Genomic DNA, 19270 nt, shown 5'->3' with positions numbered 1-19270 from the left:
ACTTCTCTATTTATATTGATGAGACCAAGATCCCTTCAAAAATAAGGAGTTAGTTCACTGATATGAACTAACATTAATGAATGAACTTGGAGAATTTCAGTTAAGAACAGAGGTCATCAGGAGATAGAAATAGGGTAGATATTGGGTAGTTGGAACTGAAGGGATACAGATTGTGCAACGGGACTGATTGTAAAAATTCAGAAATGGATAGCACACTACTACCTAACTGTAATACAATAATATTGAAACACTGAATGAAGCTGAATATGAGAATGATAGAGGGAGGAGGCCTGGGGGCACAAATGAAATCAGAAGAACAGATCTATGATAAGGACTGAGATGGTATAACCTAGGAATGCCTAGAGTGTATAATCATAGTGACTAAATGTACAAATTTAAAAATGTTTTTGCATGAGGAAGAACAAAGGAATGTCAATACCGCAGTGTATTGAAAATAGATGGTAATTAAAAATTTAAAACTTTAACTTATGTGTGAGACTTAAGAAAAAATATTTGGTACAAAATTTATATTTTGACTACTGCATTTCCTAATATAACTTACGTGGACAGCTTAGTTGAACACCATAAGTACATGGAACCTTTAGTAGGGCATGAGATTTCGCAGGTTTGTCCAGAGTGATGCCCAGATAAATCCCAGAGTGATTTGAATAGTGAATAAAAAAAGTATTTGCAAAGTCCCCCTGGGGGAATGGTGAGAAAGGGGGAAAATTCAACTTCCCCAAACTAAAAAAAAGAAGAGCAAGTAGTGTGCCATCAGCAGAGGTAGAACAGCCATATCAAAATGGCAAGGGAAAATATTGTTTATCACTAGTGCAAAACTTGACACATTGTATGAATGTTTGAGGTCAGATTATGGGTCTCCTTCAACAATATAAGTGCAGACAAATGCTTTAAAAAGGGCTGTAGTATGAAGTGACCATAACATGGGATATTCAGCAAACTTGTTGATGACCTCTACCCATAAATCTGTTCCAGGAAATGAATGGAGTTTAAGTTCTGAGGTCTGATTTAAGGTCCCATGGGATTCTCCAGGATGAGCTGATATTACCCTATCATTATATATAAACTCGTGCCACCTGGGCACATATCCCCAGATGCTCAGGATCCATAAAAAATAATGAATTTTTAGCCTTGTTCTGCCAGTGGTTAACAAGGTATAATTCTCACGCTTAACTTTTTCCCATTGAAATGCCTTGAGACTGTTTGTGGAGTCCTATTTAGATATGCTTTGTCTGTCATTGATTACCCATTTCAGAAAGTACAGTTTGATGAGTGCTTTCTAAAACTACATTTCTTATACCCCTACCCCACCCCCACAAACTGGCAGACCTCCTTTGTGTCGGTTGATAGAACATCAGTTATCCGAGCATGAGCATTTAAGGAAACCCTCCCTGGGAGTGTTGAATTGAAGGGACTGGAGTGAGGAAGTGGGAAAGATTGGAGTGAAGGGAATGGAGCACGCTCCCTATTCTCTCTTCTAGTTATAAAGACTTACAGTTTCCATACAATCACAAGCTGAACAGAAAAGCAGGAACTTCCTATCTTCCACTGAAAGAGATATCCCAAGATGCAAAAGAGAAGTGGTTATACAAATGTAGTGAATTTTGACCTGTAGACTTTCTTCATCTCATGTCCAGGGTTCTCCCTAACTTTCCATCCTGAGTCTATCATAGCATTGAGGGGAAGAGTCATCAGCAGTAGATCAAGAATAAGAAACCAATAATAGTGAAGTGGGACACCCAGAGGGAACCTAGACAGAAGCTGCCTTCAGCCTGGGATGATTAATAATGAGATACCAGAAAGCTCAATTTAAGAAGGAAAACTAAAAGTATGTTCTGACTCGGAGCAAGCTTGGACTCTATTGAAAAGTGCTTTAACCAGATGAAATTTCATCATTAAAGTCCACCATTGAAAGCTCAAATAAACTTATAGCTCTGCATTCTGAAGAAGGAAAAATATTTGGAATATACACAAGGAGGCAATTACAAGTTTAGAAATCTGTAGGCATAGGGTTGAGCAGCAACTTGACCTCTCCCAGGGAACTGTGCAAGTGGAATTGATCTGCCTCTTGCTCTACAGATAATCATGACCTGGTACGTCTTATATTCACAGGTGGGATTATCTTCTCTGAGGACCAAATAGGCTCACTAAGGCCACTGGTTGCCTTCTCACCAACATTACTGTAAGAGAAGGTAAGAAACGATGAGGTACCTCAGGCTTCAAAGACGGTCAGTGAGGTCCCTGGTTCACAAGTGTTTGCTGACCATTAAAGCTGCCAGGAGAGGTGAACCCTCTATCCCATGCACTGACCAACAGCAAATTCTTTATGTAAAACATATGACATTGTCTATTTCCCCCTTATTAGAACTATCCCCCAGTACTTATGAGCCAACCCTCTACCCAGTCAACACACTAAGGAATGGTAGAGCCAGGGTTTTCAGTACAGGGGACACACATGTCAAGTTTTTTTCAGAAAATCATGCTTGCAGCTCTACCTAAGACCATCAGTGGAGAGGGGCAGTCTCTTCCTTAGTTCTGCATGCCAGGCTAACTATTGGAGAACTAGGTCTCAGAAATCACTAGATTATTAACCTTAGGCCATTACCAACACAAACAGAAGGAGACAACTGACTCCCCTGAGATCTGAGAGTACAGGTGTAGGTATCTTAGCATAAATACCTCAGGAACCTAGGCTCAATTTAAATAAATCCCTTGGGATAAACTGGACTAGTCTGGAGAAAATGGAACAAAAATTATTTCTTGAGCAGCAATAAGATGAGAAAACCAAGTGTACTGTCATGGGAAGGAATTCTTTCTTGATACATAAGGAACATGATATTCAGAGAAGCATTAAAGCTAGGAAAAAGGCCTGTCCAGTAGGTGCTCAGGTTATGATGATCACAACCTCCACCCTCCCCACGCTCCCTCCACACACACCTGTGGACATAAACCCAAGCAAGTTAGCCCTGAACTCTTTCTCCGTAGAGTGCCAGCCATAGTTATAACAAGTCATAGTTGCTGAAGGATGGGGTATAATGTCAGAGGAAAGAATTACAATTTTCTCAGTAGAAAAACAAAAAGCTAACATTGCTCTAATTCAAAGATCAGGTAGACAGTTTTTAATCTTAAAGAATTAAAAGGGATAGTGTTCAAAACTATCCTATGCATTAAAATAGTGAGATGTGCACCACTGAAAACGTAATAACTGGCAGATATTAATAAATTCACACAAGTGAATCCCAGTGAAGTGGTAAGAGTTAAAGATTTCTTCCACAATATATGGCTTACAAAATCACATGGTATTTAAAGGAAATCTAATTATAGATCTTAAAACATTTTTACATTTTAATGTGAATTTTAAAAACCTTGAGATTTGGAGAGACAAAACAAAAAAAGCTTAGAATCCAATGAGAGGAAAATACCCTCCCATTATTGGAGTTATTAGGAATTGGTTAATGGAAGGTACTACTGAGAAGCGGAGATAGTGTGCCAGTTTGAAAGGATGTATGTACCTAGAAAAGCCATGTTTTAATCCTAATCTTATTTTGTAAAGGCAGCCTTTTCTTCTAATCCTTATTCAATACTGTATGTTGGAAACTTTAATCAGATCATCTCCCTGGAGATGTGATTCAATCAAGAGTGGTCGTTAAACTGGATTAGGTGGAGATGTGTCGCCACCCATTCTAGGTGGGTCTTGATTAGCTTACTGGAATCCTATAAAAGAGGAAACATTATGAAGAAAGCAGGAAATTCTGAGAAAGCAAAATGACATAGCCACAAGAAGAAGAGGTCCGCCAGCCAGTGATCTTTGAAGATGAAGAAGGAAAAGTCCTCCTGGACAGCTTCATAAAACAGAAAGCCAGGAGAGAAAGCTAGCAGATGATGCCATATTCGCCATGTGTCCTTCCAGCTGAGAGAGAAACCGTGACTGTGTTTGTCATGTGCCTTTCTACTTAAGAGAGAAACACTGAACTTCATTGGCCTTCTTGCATCAAGGTATCTTTCCTGGATGCCTTAGATTGGACATTTCTATAGACTTGCTTTAATTAGGATATTTCCATGGCCTAGAAACTGTTAACTTGCAACTTATTAAACTCCCTTTTTTAAAAAGCTGTTCTGTTACTGGTATATTGCATTCTGGCAGCTAGCAAACTAGAACAGATAGGGACAAGGCTAAATGGGATATGAGGATTTTAAGGAGTCTTTTCCCTAGAGAGGGAAAAAAATATCACAAGAGGATAGATGTTGGAAATTCAGCTATAGAATTGTGATTAACTTGCATTGTGATTGTTAATAAATCTGTACCTGCCCATTCCTTTACCCAAGGAAAACCTGCAAAGTTACAGACCAATTTAAGAGATCAGAGAGGGTCCTTGGTTCCATTGACTTTGCCAGATAAAGTCCAAGTCAACATAAGGAGAATGGGTCTGATATACTTGGAGATCAGAAACAACCTTTCTCCCTCAGCACACACACACAAATACAGAGGAAGACAAGAGAATTATAAACTCTCTTAAGTAAATAGTTTGGGCTTCTACAGAGCATTCAGTTTATAAGACATTTTTTCCTCTCTCTCCCTCTTAACATTTTGATAGGTACCCACTTTCTCCAGTATGAGCCTTAACACACTTAAGGATCCATGGGATCATATCCAGTCCAAACTTAGCCATGCACCACATCCTCATCATACTTCACTCAGATGTTCCTAAGAGGCTTTTTTGACACCTGGAGCATCCTCCAGGTCCCACAGTTGAGGAATCATAACCCAGCGAGTAGAATTGGGAAAGAGAGAGAAAGAGCCATTCAGTTCTCAGGGAGATGCTATTAAACACATAAAAGTAACATAACATAACTTTTTTCACTTAAAACTCAAAGTTGGTTCAAAGAAAAACATTCAATGACATACATTCTTTTTAGAGTAAATTCATTTTTATTGCTTCCTAACTTGAAACATGTCCCCATAAACTCTGCACATTGATTTCTATTGTCTTCATTGATAGAAGAATGGAAGGCTCTAAAATGGGAGTTTTCTCACATAACCATTATTTCCTGATGAATTCCTTCACCGTTAAGAGCTTCATTTAGCCCTTCAAGTTTTGTTTTCTTTTTAACTTATGCCTACAAGCTGGGCCATATGAATGACTGAATTTGTTCTGGCAGACTTGAGTTATTTACCTACATGTAACTTAGAGTTCCATATTGAATGCTGGCTGCTGCTGTCCCATGCCAAGTGATTAAAAAACCTCAGGTTTAGACTGGAACAGTGTTTCAAATGTGTGATAGGATGTGTCTTGGAAATTTCCTATAAAACTTCAGATTCTCTGGAGAATTACCCTTCAGTTTTATAAATATCAATGCAATATTCTGATTCATTCAAGTTATCTGGGTATGCCAGATGAAATAAATACTGTAGATGTATTTTTAAGGATGATACAGATGGCTCCAGTGCCACACACAATTTTCAATCCAAAGCACTGCAAAGCAGTTCCAGAAAACCACCAGGAATCACAGACTTTCTTCTCAGTCAGTTTCTAGGAAAAGACATTCCACCATTTTGAAGTCAAGAAAAATAATTTCTCAGAATTTCTAGAATGTGTATCAGGAAGCTCTGAACAAGTTGAGATCAGCATACAGATTTTCAGCTGGGCACTATTAGCATATTTTCCTCTCTGTCTCCCTCATCCTTTCTGCAGGTACCCACTTAAAACCAACTTGGACCCCAACAAACTCAGAGATCTAAGGGGGTCATATCCAGGCTAATCTTATCCATGGACCTTGCCCTCTTCATACCTCTTTCATATCTTCTTAAAGACTCTTAACATGGCGAACGCTCTAGGCCCCACAGTTGAGGCATCACGGAAGTAGAAGAAAGAAAGAGAGGGTAAGAGCCACTCATTTTTCTGGGAGATGCTATGAAACACAAAGTAGCAATGTGACTTTTTTTTATATACAAAGCAAAATTGGTTCAAAGAAAAACATTCAAAGACATCTATTCTCTTCAGCATAATGTGATTTTCAATTGCTTCCTAACTTGTAATCTACATCCACAAGCTCTGCAAGTTTATCACTGTCCTCTTCACAGCAAATATCATTGGGATATTAAGGCTGGAAAGTTCTAAAATGGGAGTTTTCTCCCATAACCATCATCTCCTGATGACTCACTTTCTTAACCTAATGCTCTAGACAATTACATGTTATTTTCACTCATATTTACAAGCCAGGCTAACTGAATGAACTTGTCCTTACAAGACTGAGTTGTTTAGGCAAATCTTTTCTAGAGTTCCAGGATAGATGCTGGCTGCTGCTGCTTCCCAGGACAGGTGATAAAAAAAAAAAATCTCATGTTTGGATTGAAACCATTTAGACTGAATGCATAGACAGGATGTATCTCAGTGAAGAATTATTCTCCAGAGAATCTGAAGTTTTGTAAGAAATTTCCTATATAAATATTAGCACAGAGTTCACAGGTGGTTCAGTGGTAGAATGCTCACCTTTCATGCGGGAGACCCAGCTTCGATTCCCAGACAATGCACCCCCCACCCCACCCCAAAAATAAGATTAACACAATACCTACATCCATTTAAATGACCCAAGTTTCCAGATGAATACTATAAACACATATTTAGACAGGATAGAGTTGGCTCCAGAGCCATGAACCATTACTATACCAAAGCATAATGGTACTAGGAAATCCCCAGGAAGCACAGGCTTGCTTCTATGCTGGTTACTAGAGAAAGACATTCTACCATTTTGAAGTTCAGAAAATCATTTCTCAGAGTTCCTAGAGTATGTGCCAAGAAACTCGGGAAATAGAATCTCTTTTGTTGCTCAGATGTGGCCTCTCTAAGCCAACTGTGCAAATAAAGTCACTACCCTCCTCCCTATGTGGGGCATGATTCCCAGGGATGTAAAGCTCCCTGGAATCATGGTTCATGACTCCCAGGGATGAGCCTGGCCCTGGCTTCATGAGATTGAGAATGCCTTCTGGTCCAAAAGGGGGAAAATGGAATAAAATAAAGATTCAATTGCTAGGAGATTTCAAATAGAGCTAAGAAGTCATCCTGGAGGTTACTCTTATGCAAGCTTCAGCCAGATACTACAAATTTCCACAGTATGTCAAGCCCTAACCAACAGTGTTCCTGAAAACCCTAAAGAATACCCTGGTCTCCATCTAAGATTTTATAAATGTTTCACCTAGGAAGTATTTTTTTTTCTAGAGACTTAAGGCATCCAGATTGTTCCAGTACCAGATAAGCTATGAAACCCAGAGGTTTCACCCAGAGACTGTGAAACCCATTCTCTCCAAGAAAATCAACCAGTTTAGTATCTCTACCCCATAAAGTTAATGCCCCTTTTCAGCACAAAGAAGTTAAAATAGTCATTGCCCATATATATCTGAAGATTGAATGATTAAATAAGAGGGAGGAGGTGTAATGAAGAAATTCAGATTTAACAAATGATTATGACTACTCATTCATTATACAGATATTTCTTTTTAGTTTCTAGTGTATTAGAAGAGCTAGAAGGAAATACCAGAAATTGTTGAGCTGTAATCTAGTAGTCCTGAACTTTGATAATGATTGTATAGCTATATATAAAAAAAATTGGTTACTGATTTTTGTGTGGATCTACTTCTGGATGTTATAAAAATCAGTGGAATAGAATTTATCTATCTCTGATATTACTAGACCATCTTAGTTAACTTACTTTTATTATATGTCTTTAAATTGAGCAAAATACAATACTAAGGATCAATAAGGGGGGATAACGGGTGTGGGATGTTGGAGTTCTCTTTTTTCTGTTCATTTCTTTTCTGGAGTAATGCCAATTTCCTATGATTGATCATGGTGAGGAATGCACAACTGTGGGATGATACTCTGAACCATTGATTGTATACTTTAGATGGATTGTATGGTGTATGAATGTATCTCAATAAAATTATGTTTGAAAAAAAATCTCTGGGAATAAACAAGTTGAGATCAGCATTCAGATACTTCGCTGGACACTGCTAGGATGCCCGCACACATGTATTACTTGCTGCAGGAAGTCTGAGTCCTAAGCAGATACTACCTGGTAAAAAGCAGGGCTAACTGCAACTCTCACTCCTCCAGAAACACATGCTTCTTCTTTCAAGCTAACAGTAAACTTGGTGATCCCTGCAAGGATGTGTAGTGGATAATACGATGCTCTTCCAAGATCCCTTCAGCTCCTATTTTTCCATGATTTAGCAGAAAATCATTAGACAAATCAGTGAAGCAAATCAATGGATATGTTGACCTGATATTCATTACAAACTCTATACAAGTGATCTACTACATTTACACCAAATTGTTATTGTACCATCTTTGCTGATGAAGGATTTAACACTCCTTAAAGAGGAATTGAAATCGCCATACTGTAGGAAATCGCATAGAGAAAGAATTCCATAGTGAGGGCCACCAACATATTACTCTTGATTCTTTAAGAAATAACCTGCTGCCAAAACTTAAACCTGATTTTCCTAGTATATAATCTAGATAGCTAGGGATAAGATAGAATAAGTGATGAACTAGGAAGGCCTTTGTATGGAAAGCCCAATTTTCACACATAAGTGGTCTAGCATTTATACTATATACAGATCATTCACCAAAGGAGTTACCACCATAGAACAATCCATAATTTCAATATTAACACACACCTAAGTATATGGAGATTTAGAATATAAAAGGCAGGCCCATCTAGGATATTTGCTAGAGATCAGATGATCCTGATGTCTGCCACCGAATCCAAGGGCACTGATTTGTTCCAGTATTTGCCCTTTCCTTGGAAGGAGCCACCTTCAGATAGGTGATGTGGCTACAGAGAGAAAGCCCCTCAGGCTACTCTGGAACTTTGCAGAACGGCTCTCAAAGCTCATGCACACCACTGGATTAGTACAGGAATTTGTCTTCTCATGCCTAATTCTGTTCCTTTCACCCTGTGTCATTCCCATAAGAGGTATTGCTCTGCGAGAACTATCCAATTAACTTCCTGCCCAAACCACACCCCAGACAACTTCCTGCCCAAACCACACCCCAGACAACTTCCTGCCCAAACCACACCCCAGACACTTGGTGCAACTTGTCACTGGGATGCCCAACCCCGTTCTGAAGGAGTTGCAGCCAAGACTTTAGGCACAATGAGTCTATCTACTGAGCACATTCAATCTTGATCATAGAGCAGCATGGACACTACAAAAAAGCAGCTCCACTGAGAAGCCCCAGAGGGACAGCAAAAAGACATAGCACAGTATTTAAGATGAGGCCCAGTGCAGAAATCTCAATTCTCAGGACACTTCAGAGGCCTGCCCAGAGTTTTGAATTATCCTCCAAACTTGTCTTACTAAAAATGTTGCTTTTTACTGTTTAGCAGGTCAATAATATAATACTATCAATACAAAAGATCACCAATACATTTGTTTGTGTGATATTCAGACAAACAAGATCCTGTAGAATCCAAAATTTTCCAAGTTTCTGGAGGGTTTTGTCAAAGAACTGTACATTTAGGACAAACCTTCGTGTTGCCTCCTGCTGCACTGCCCATGCATGGAGAAGAGCCCTGTGATACAGCCCAAGAGCATCAATATGCTTGAAGCCTTGTGTATGCTCCAAGGCTTCCCAAGTGCCTGTAAGCACTTAGCAGGGGGGATGTTTGCAAGAGAGAGAGAATTATTAGATATGAGCTTTGAGCTTATTCTAAACCTCACAGATTAGATCAAGACGACAGAGAATGACCTTAATGTGATTAGGCTATAGATGGAGACTTGGCTACCTTTTGGGAGACATGATACATACTTTGTCAGTTACTGAGACCTTAAACTATGGGGTGAGGGATATTTTTGGAGGGAGAGTCAAGAGGAAACTCCTAGAGTAGTACTTTTTAAAGAAAAAAGAAAACAACAGTAAAACGAGAACAATACCACATCCTTAGGAAATATAAATATTATTACCAAAGATGAGAAAGATTCAGAAGCCATGGTTCTTATCATTTGCCTATTTTTTAACTACATAAATGGGTTAAAGTCAGTTGAGGTATGTGTTAATCTACTCTAAATCTCTACAACCTGTCAAGTAGTGATGCCCCTACAGCTGTGATTCCAGATGTTATCACAACAGCAAATCAACGTAGCCCTAGGGCTTGCATTGCTATAACTGGGCTAACAAATACTTTCTCTTGGAGACAAATAAGTAAAAACAAGCCACTTGTCTTCACTTGGCATGGACAATAGAACATCTTCATTGTCTAAATTCATGTAATGCCAACCTTCCTGCTCTTACATGTTGAATCCACAGGATCTTGTTTGTCTGGATACCACACAGACTAATGTATTGGTGGTCTTCAATATTGATGTATTATATTATTGATCTTCTAAGCAATAAAAAGTAAGTACCCCAGAGGCCTTAGTAAGACATATGTGTACCAGAGGTTGGGAGATAACACATCATGGCTGGCATATTAGAATATCCCCCTCGAAAGTGAGAGACAAGTTGTGGATCTTACATTAGCTCACCAGCAAGTAGTTGTCTCAAAGAAGGTGCATCATTTTAGACTCTGGTGGCAACAGATAGCACATTTGGGTGCTGCTAAGACCCATTTACTTGGTAATCCATAGACTGCCAAGTTTAAGTCTGACCCAGAGCAAGAATGTACATTTCAGCAAATTCAGGTTGCCCTGCTTCTGTGGCCTTATAACACAAAAAAATCTGAAGATATTGGAATTGTCTAAGATAAATAGAGAAGCTATAGGGAATCTCATAAATTCTCAATAAGAAAATCACAACATAGATACCTAGGACACTGGGCCAAGACCATGCCCTATTCTACAATAATGTCTCCTTGGCATGCATCTAGGCTCTGCTAAAGATGAAAGTTTGACCACTAGACTCCATAGGACCATAAGATTTGATGTTTCCGACATATGCAGTTTTTGAAGGTCACAAGTTAGATATGCACCAAGACATTGCATCATGAAATAGAAAGAACAATGTAGACCAATTCTGTACAATTCAGGGGGTATAGTGTACTACATGAGCATGTGGCATAGAATGAATCCCAAGTTACTTTCTGTTGCTCTGCAGGTCTCAATCAACCCACACTTATAGCCTCTTAGAGGGAGGTAATTCCTATGGACAATAACTGAAGGGGAATTGTACCAACTGGGTTAGGGATAGGTCTGCAGAGCATACCAGCAATACCAGGAGGGGGACAGTCACTGCATTGAAGCTTCTTTCAGGGAGCTGTGGGGAAACTCTGCTACATGTGTCTACTTTGCAAGAAAGTAGAGGAGGGCTATCATGAATCTCTTCATTTTCACAGGTGGTAACTAATAAGTTAGCTGGTGATATGAGACATGAAACAAACAAGCTTGGAAAATCAGCCAGACTTTCTCTCTCATGACATCTGTGCTTTCTTAATTTGGGGAGATAAAAATAACCATGCTTCAATCCCTCCTAGCCCAGTTCCAGGTGCAGGCTGCTTGCCTCTGGGGTGAGCGCTCTGGGGCTGAGGTTGGCTCAGGGGTTAGCTCCAAGATGTATCCCAACCTCCTTGAACTGCCACAGGCCCAGGGCAAGATCCATCTCCCTGAGACTCTGCCCAAGGAAAGAATCCAGAAAGAGGACATGGCTACTGAACAGGGGAAAGCATGGTCTCAGGTATTCATAAACTTCAAGGATGTAGCTGTTCTCTTTACTTGGGATGAGTGGGGCAGAACTGTATCCTTCTTAGAGAAACTTGAGCAAGGATTTGATGCAGGAGAATTATAGGAATCTGATCTCAGTGGCAGTACTCCCATTTGCCAAACCAAAAGTGATCTCCCTTTTGCAGCAAGGAGAAGAGCCCTGCAAGGTGCAGACAGAAAGTCCCAGAGGGTGAAAGAACAATTCCCAAACCACAAAGTCAACCCAAACTCGAGACTCATCATTTCAAGAACTAATGAGGAAAATACTCAAAATACATGAACCTGAAGACATCAAACCAGAAAAAACCTGTATATATGAAGAGAGATTAAAGAAACAGCAGGACAAAAATGATGTTTTCCAAATAATTTCAATCACTCATAAGAAAATCCTTACCATGGAAAAAAGCCATCAAAATATTGAATTTGGCCAAAAATTTACCCTGAAATCACTGTTTGTTAGGCAACAGAGGGTTTCTAAAGAGAAAGCACCCTTAAAATTTGAAATACAAAGAAATAGCTTCAAGGAGAATTCAAATTTACTTAACCACACAAAAATCAACATAATAGAGAAGCGATATAAATGTAATAAATGTGAGAAACTTTTCATTCATAATTCATCCCTTCATAAACATCAGAAAAACTATACTGGAGAGAAATTATTTAAATTTAAAGGAGGTATGAAAGCCTTCAACCAAAGCTCAGCTCTTATTCAAAATCAAAGAACTCATACTGGAGACCCTACATATGTAAAGAATGTGGGAAAGCTTTCAGCCATAGTGCATCCCTTTGTGAACAAATAAGAACTCATACTGTAGAGGTATACTACAGACGTAAAGAATGTGGCAAATCCTTCAGTCAAAGGTCAGGCCATTCTATACAACAAAAGATCCATGCTCAAGAAAGTCCCCGTAGATATAAACCTGGTAGGAAGCCATCTAGTTGTACCTTTCCTGGATGTCAGAGAATTCATCTTAGAAAGAAGTCCTATTTATGTAATGAATGTGGCAACACCTTTAAGTATAGCTTATTCCTTCATTATCATCAAAGAATTCACACTAGAGAGAAACCTTTTAAATACAGTGAATGTGGGAGAGCCTTCAGTCAGAGTACATCTCTTATTCAATATAAAAGAATCCACACTGGGGAAAAGCCTTCACTTCAATTTCATGACTTAATAGACAATTCATACTGGTGAGAAATTGTATAATTGTAATGAATGTGGTGAAGTCTTAAGTCCCCACTCAACATTTATTATTCATGAGAGAATTCATACTGGAGAGAAACCATGTAAATGTAAAGTGTATAGAAAAGCCTTCAGAAAAAGTTCAGCTCTTATTCAACATCAGAGAATGCATACTGGAGAAAGACCCTATAAATGCAATGGGTGTGGGAAAACATTCAGGTGTAATTCATCCCTTAGTAATCATCAAAGAATTCATATTGGAGAGAAACCATATCCATGCCTGGAATGTGGGGTATCTTTTGGCTAAAGCGCAGCACTGATTCACATCAGAGAATTCATACATGGGAGAAACCCTTTAAATGTAATACATGTGCAAAAACTTTTAGACAAAGCTTGTCACTTATTGCACACCAAAGAATTCATTCTGGAGAAAAATCATATGAAGGTAATTGCACGTGGGAAACTCTTCAGCCAGAGATCATCCCTTACTAACCGTTATAAGATTCATACTGAAGAGGACCACTTCAAAGTAGATCAGCACATGAAAGCCTTAAACCAAAGCTCATCAGAGAATATGTTCTTAGAAGTGATTTAATAAATGTAACAATTATGGCACAACCTATTCTAATTTAGTTCTCATCAGATATTAAATTCCAAGGATAAATCTTGACTGTGTAATAAATAAAGGGAAAATTTTCATACTTGTCAGTCACTTTCTAAAATATCCTGAAATAGATCATTCACAATTGAAACTTTGACTTTGGCCATTTATAAAATACAGGGAGGGATTTTTCTCTCTGCATTTCTTCACATTATATGTTAGATGCCATGTATGATCATGATAAAATCTGGATGCAGGTGGATTCTCATTAGAAAAACAACAACCGTAAGCTAGTAGCATATTTAATACATTTAACATTTTAATAGCAAATAAAAGTTGACCTTAGACATATAGGCATTCTTAGAGTAAAGGACCAAATAAAAGAATAAAAACAAACTGTAAACTACCTCTTAACCTCTGAAATTTGCCTTTTCCTAACTTGTTAACTTTGTGCATGCTTTTCATTAAAAAAAAAAAAGAGAGAGAGAGAGAGAGAGAAAGAAACTATTCTCCTGCCTCTTTGTTCTAGTTATTGCCAGGCTACATCTAACAGATTCCCAAATTTTCTACACAATTCCTAATTTTGTTTTCAGATTTTTCTTTATTGCCTTGACTTCATGTATTGTTGTGAAAGCATAGTTAGTATATTTAGGTAATTTAAGCAGAAAAATACATAGCTTATTTAGGTATTTGCTTTGAGGTTAAAACTATATATATATATGCTGGAAAAGAGATCCTAAGAAAAAATTTACCACCTACAGCAAAATTTTGAAGAGGACATCCAGAATTTTCCACTTGGAGTTTTCTAGTATTGAGAAAATTCAGAGTAAATATATTAAAAGGGGAAATAATTCTGATTATTAAGTAGATATGATTCACTTAATAAATAGTTAATCCAGGCTTTGGGCTAGGTACTAGGCTAGGCACTAGAAATCAGAGAGTAGAAATAGGTCATATCTTTAAGAAGTCATTAATTGGAGGGATGGGTGTGGTGAGGAAAAGAGTTGAAGGAAATGAGTAGGCAAATAAAAAAAGATAACCATGCTTTAGCTATTAAAAATTCAGACACTTCTAATAAATATAATAGAAATATATTCTGTTGTCACAGATCAATAAGCTAAACCCAGGATTTCCTGAAGACAGTGTCTGGACACAGGAAACACAGTAGGGTTAACTGCATAGACACCATGATTGAACAACCATCCTCCTCCTTCTTCTTAGGATCCAAACAGCCAAGGATTCAACAGTGGTTTGGAGGCCCACATGAAGTATTTTTTTATTAGAAAAATAAACTTTACAAAAAGAAATATTAAGTGAATCTGAAAGATACAACTTTTTTCTTTCCTTTCACAGAGCTATCCAGTTCAAAATCTGAGAACCCTGATTGTTCAGGACAAATGTTTTTACATAAATCAGATTTACCTGAGAAAAGCAGAAATGATTTTTTCTTGGGGAGTATGAACTGCAACAATGCCTCAAGATCATTGGAGATTTTTGTAGTGAAATTGATCTACAAAACCAGGAATGCTCTAGAGAGTGAAATCTCTACTATATGGTTTTATGCCAAATTATTTCATTGCCAGATGGTGCCAACTTAGTAGGAAAGAAGTCTTTACTCCAGAGGGAGCTCAGAAAGGAAGCCTTTCTAATAAAAACACCCCAATAAAAACAGCTTACCTGCTTGGGAAAGAGGCAATTAAAAAGGATAGGAAATTGCCTCCAGAAAAGTCACATGGCAGGTGCTAGTCTCTGTGCTAGAAATATGTCACTTAGAGAAACACTTCACTTGAGCCCCCCCAGAAAAAGGGGATAAATTTAATGGCAAGGACTCCCCTGTGCCAACAGTTCCAGGGAACCTCGACTAGTGATGCACCATCCAGTGCTATGCTCACCCTGAATAAAGACTCATAAGGGACTCTTTCCAATGCTAATCTCAGTGACGGAGATATCGCTAACTCCTCAGCTCTCACATCTCAGGCTCATCTGCCTGCACTCTTCCATCTTCTCCCTTTGATTGAGGTTAAGGTTAAACGACCCTTGGAAGAAGGCACTGATGCCCAGTGTTCACAATCAGTAATCTCCAACTCTCCAATGTAGGGAGAGATTTCATCAGAAATTAATCAGACCTCACAGCCATTCCAGGACACCAAAAATATGAAAGGCTCCCAAGTTGTGACAGTAAAGGAACTCTTATGAGTCAAATGATCATTCAGACAGTTGTAAGCATCAGTCTCAGCTCAGTCTTCAATGGTCCCAGTCTTGGTTGGCAAATATTTTTGATGCACTAGTTATTTTTTGTCATATACTCCCCTTTAAGGCAAGTGATAGGTCTGAATATTGCAAGTTCTAGTGAACCCATGAAATTCTGGAGTATCAGGACCCCAGTCATGTTGGATTTTGCATACCATATGGCAATAAAGAAATCTCAATAAACACTCTGGTAAATTGTGAGAACTAAAGAAAAAGAACCTGCTACTTGATTTCCTGATTGAGTCACTCTAGAAACCTGCATGAAACTGAGATAACCAGGGAACCCTAAAAATAGCTACTTCTCTCATCTAATCTTTCAGACAGTGTAACTTCAAGGGAGAGTGACCCTATTTTTCTTAAGGCAACCCAAAGGTAGTTGCCCAATCTTGAATCTTAATTGGTGTGTGGCACTTGCTACATTCATATACTTTCATTAAAGTAACTTCATTCTCCATAGCCTCCAAACTTGAAATCTCTGCCTGCAAGCAATGTGAGTTGTCCACTGATCTCTTCATTACAGGTATGATCAGCAAATTAAGGATGGAAATCTCTAAAATGGGAGTTATGTCCAATAAACTCGTCTTCTTTTAAATATCTTTCTTAATGCTTAAGAGCTTCATTCAGACTTTCAAATTCTTTTGACTTAGTTTTGGATGGCCAAGTTTGTTGATCTCAGTTGTTTATCCACATCTTTAATAAAGTTCCAGAACAGCATACTTGCTTCTGCTGCCACCACATGGCAGTGATAAAGAAAACATCATGTTTGGAGAAGGACAATGATTCAGAATGGGTAGATAGGATGTACCTTAGTAAGGGATAATTCTCTAGAATAGCTGAAATTTTATAAGATCAACACAGTGCCCGGACTTTTCAAATCATCTGGTTATACCAGATGAAGTCCATACTGTAAGGACATTTTTATAAATGGTGCTATGCACCGTTTTGATACCAAAGCACACTGAAAAGGCATCAGGAAATTACCAGGAAGCTGAGAATTTCCCTAGAAGCTAGCAGAGAAGCAAGGCATTCTATCGTTTTGAGATTCCGAAAAATCATTTCTCTGAACTTCTAGAGTAGGCGCTAAGATATTCTGGGAATAAACAAGCTGAGATCAGCAATCTAATTCTCAGCTGGACCCTGCTCAGATGTCCACATGCATGCATGGCCCTCCTGCAGGAAGTATGTAAGCACCAGGCAGCTGCTCCTGGTCAAAAGCAAGGTTCACTGCCTCTCTCACTCCAGAAACACCTGCTCTTTCTGTTAAAGGTGAACTTGGCAATGAGCTCAGCATACTTTGTCATGGAAAATGATGATGCGCCTCCCAGATTCCTGCTGATGCTATTTCACCATGAAGGACCAGAAGAGGGCTAGGGAAGAGAGAAAACCTAAGATGTTGACCTAGTATTGTTTAAAATTTCATACACCAGGTTCAACACATTTATACCAAAACAATATTGCACCCGCCCTCCTCCTGTATCCGAGGCGGCACCGGCTGTTGTGTGGCGGCTGCCTTTCTGTTGGAGTGTGGAGGTGTGAGATTTATTCTTGGGGAGTATGAACTGCAACAATGCCTTATGATTATGCTTGTGCTGGAGGGAGAGGAGCCAGTGGTGTCGGAGGAGGGCCTGCTGGGCCCTCCGCCACCGCACGCACGCAGCTGTGGGCGACAGGGAGCGAGCCCGGTGACAAGGGCAGGCGCCGCACCCCGGCCCCAGCCTCCCCCACCCAGCCCAGCTCCCCGGTCCCCTGGCCCAGCTCCCCGGCCTCAAAGGCTGTGACAATGGACTAGGACTCTGAAGTGAAGTTGGGCAGCACGTAGGAGAAGGGTGGACGACCTGCTTGAAAAGGGGGCCTGTGAAATTGACTGTGTCACTTGGGGTCACGCCTACATAGCCTAGAGGAAAGATGGGTGATAAAGACTGTGCTTAAAAACCAATAGAAGGAACTGGGATCTCTATGTCAGCATGTAGAGAAATAGCATTACTCCAAGAACTGAAGCATTCAAACATCATCTCTCTTCAAACGGTGTTTTTGTCTCATGCTGATAGGAAAAGCATGGCTTCTGTTTGACCTTGCTGAACATGACCTCTAAGTTTCACAGAGCTTCTAAAGCAAAGAAGAATTACCTGGGGATGGTGAAGTCACTATTATATCAGATCCTACCCGGGGTTCATTACCTGCATGCTAACTGCGTGTTGCTCAGGATTATTTAATTCACCTTGAAGCCTTTAGCAGATTTGGACCCAGTAGTGGGAACATTCTGATACCCAGCCCCAGAACTGCTTCTCCGAGCAAGGCGTTATACTGAAGCTATTGATGTTAGGGGCATAGGGTGTGTATTTGCAGAACTACTAAAGGTCAGAACCAGTGTTTCACTGTGGATAAGAGGATATCGGAACTAGTAATTCTTATGGCCATGACCAGCTGGACAGAACATTCACTGTAATGGGATTTCCTGCAGACAAAGACTGGGAAAATATTAAAAAGATGCCTGAACATTTATCATTAATGAAAGATTTCAGAAGAAATACATATACCAACTGCAGCCTTATTAATTATATGGAAAAACATAAAGTTAAACTAGACAGCAAAGCATTCCACTTGCTTCAGAAGTTGCTTTCCATGGACCCAATAAAGTGCATTACCTCAGAACAGGCTATGCAGGATCTTGATTTCTTAGAAGACCTACTTCCTATATGAGACATTTTTGCGGGTTTGTCAAATTCCTTACCTGAAATGAGAATTTTTAACAGAAGAAGAAACTGATGACAAAGGAGACAAAACCCAGCAGCATCAGGGCAATGAATGTACTAACAGAGTTGGTCACCCAGGGAATCAAGATGACAGTCACACACAGGGGATCCCGCTGAGAAAAGTGACAGTCATTCCACCACCGCCTCATGACCTCAGGCTCTCAGCACTCCAACCCACATGCTGCCTGGGCCACCCCTGGACCCAGCACATCACAGCTTCCCAGCGCAGAGCAGCTTGGGATACTCACCCACCTCCCAGGAGCTTCCACGGTACGCACATCAGACACATCAGTTCTGAGCTGTGTCAGAAGAATGTCAATGCACTGTCACTAACACTACACAATGATGGTGCAGCTGGCCACAGGAACCCAGCACACCCTGAGGATGTGCTGTACAACCACGTGTTCCGAATGTCCAGTCACCAGGCTCCACCACTTTTCACAGACGGGGTAGTGGCTTCCAAGTTGTACCTAATTTCGGACTAGACTTGAAGAGAGAGTGCTAACATAGTTTGTGTTGTCAATATGCTACGTCCATAGTTTGCCTCTAGCACCTTTCACAGCTTCAGCTGCTACAGACTGTCACTGAAAAAAATTCATTTGTCAGTCTGATCCACATCAGGTAAACTGTTGTCATTGTATGTGGTAAATTGTTTCAGTGAAAGAACATTATCTTACCAATTATACACACACAAAAACACTTTTTTGTGTGTGTGTGTGGTACTTGAAAATTACCATATATGTTAACTCAACAAAATAACCAAG

The 19270-nt window shown here is 39.5% G+C and overlaps 2 pseudogenes; both read left to right on the top strand.

Moving 5' to 3' along the window:
* The first annotated feature begins 11660 nt into the window (after positions 1–11660).
* On the top strand, positions 11661–13497 carry LOC143663335 (zinc finger protein 354B-like; annotated as a pseudogene).
* Positions 13498–17533: 4036 nt separating this feature from the next.
* On the top strand, positions 17534–18804 carry LOC143663465 (cyclin-dependent kinase 8 pseudogene; annotated as a pseudogene).
* The last annotated feature ends 466 nt before the right edge of the window (positions 18805–19270 follow it).

The sequence above is a fragment of the Tamandua tetradactyla genome, chromosome 19 (genome assembly GCF_023851605.1).
Source record: "Tamandua tetradactyla isolate mTamTet1 chromosome 19, mTamTet1.pri, whole genome shotgun sequence".
Classification (NCBI taxonomy): domain Eukaryota; kingdom Metazoa; phylum Chordata; class Mammalia; order Pilosa; family Myrmecophagidae; genus Tamandua; species Tamandua tetradactyla.
This window is presented reverse-complemented; position numbering and strand designations above follow the sequence as displayed.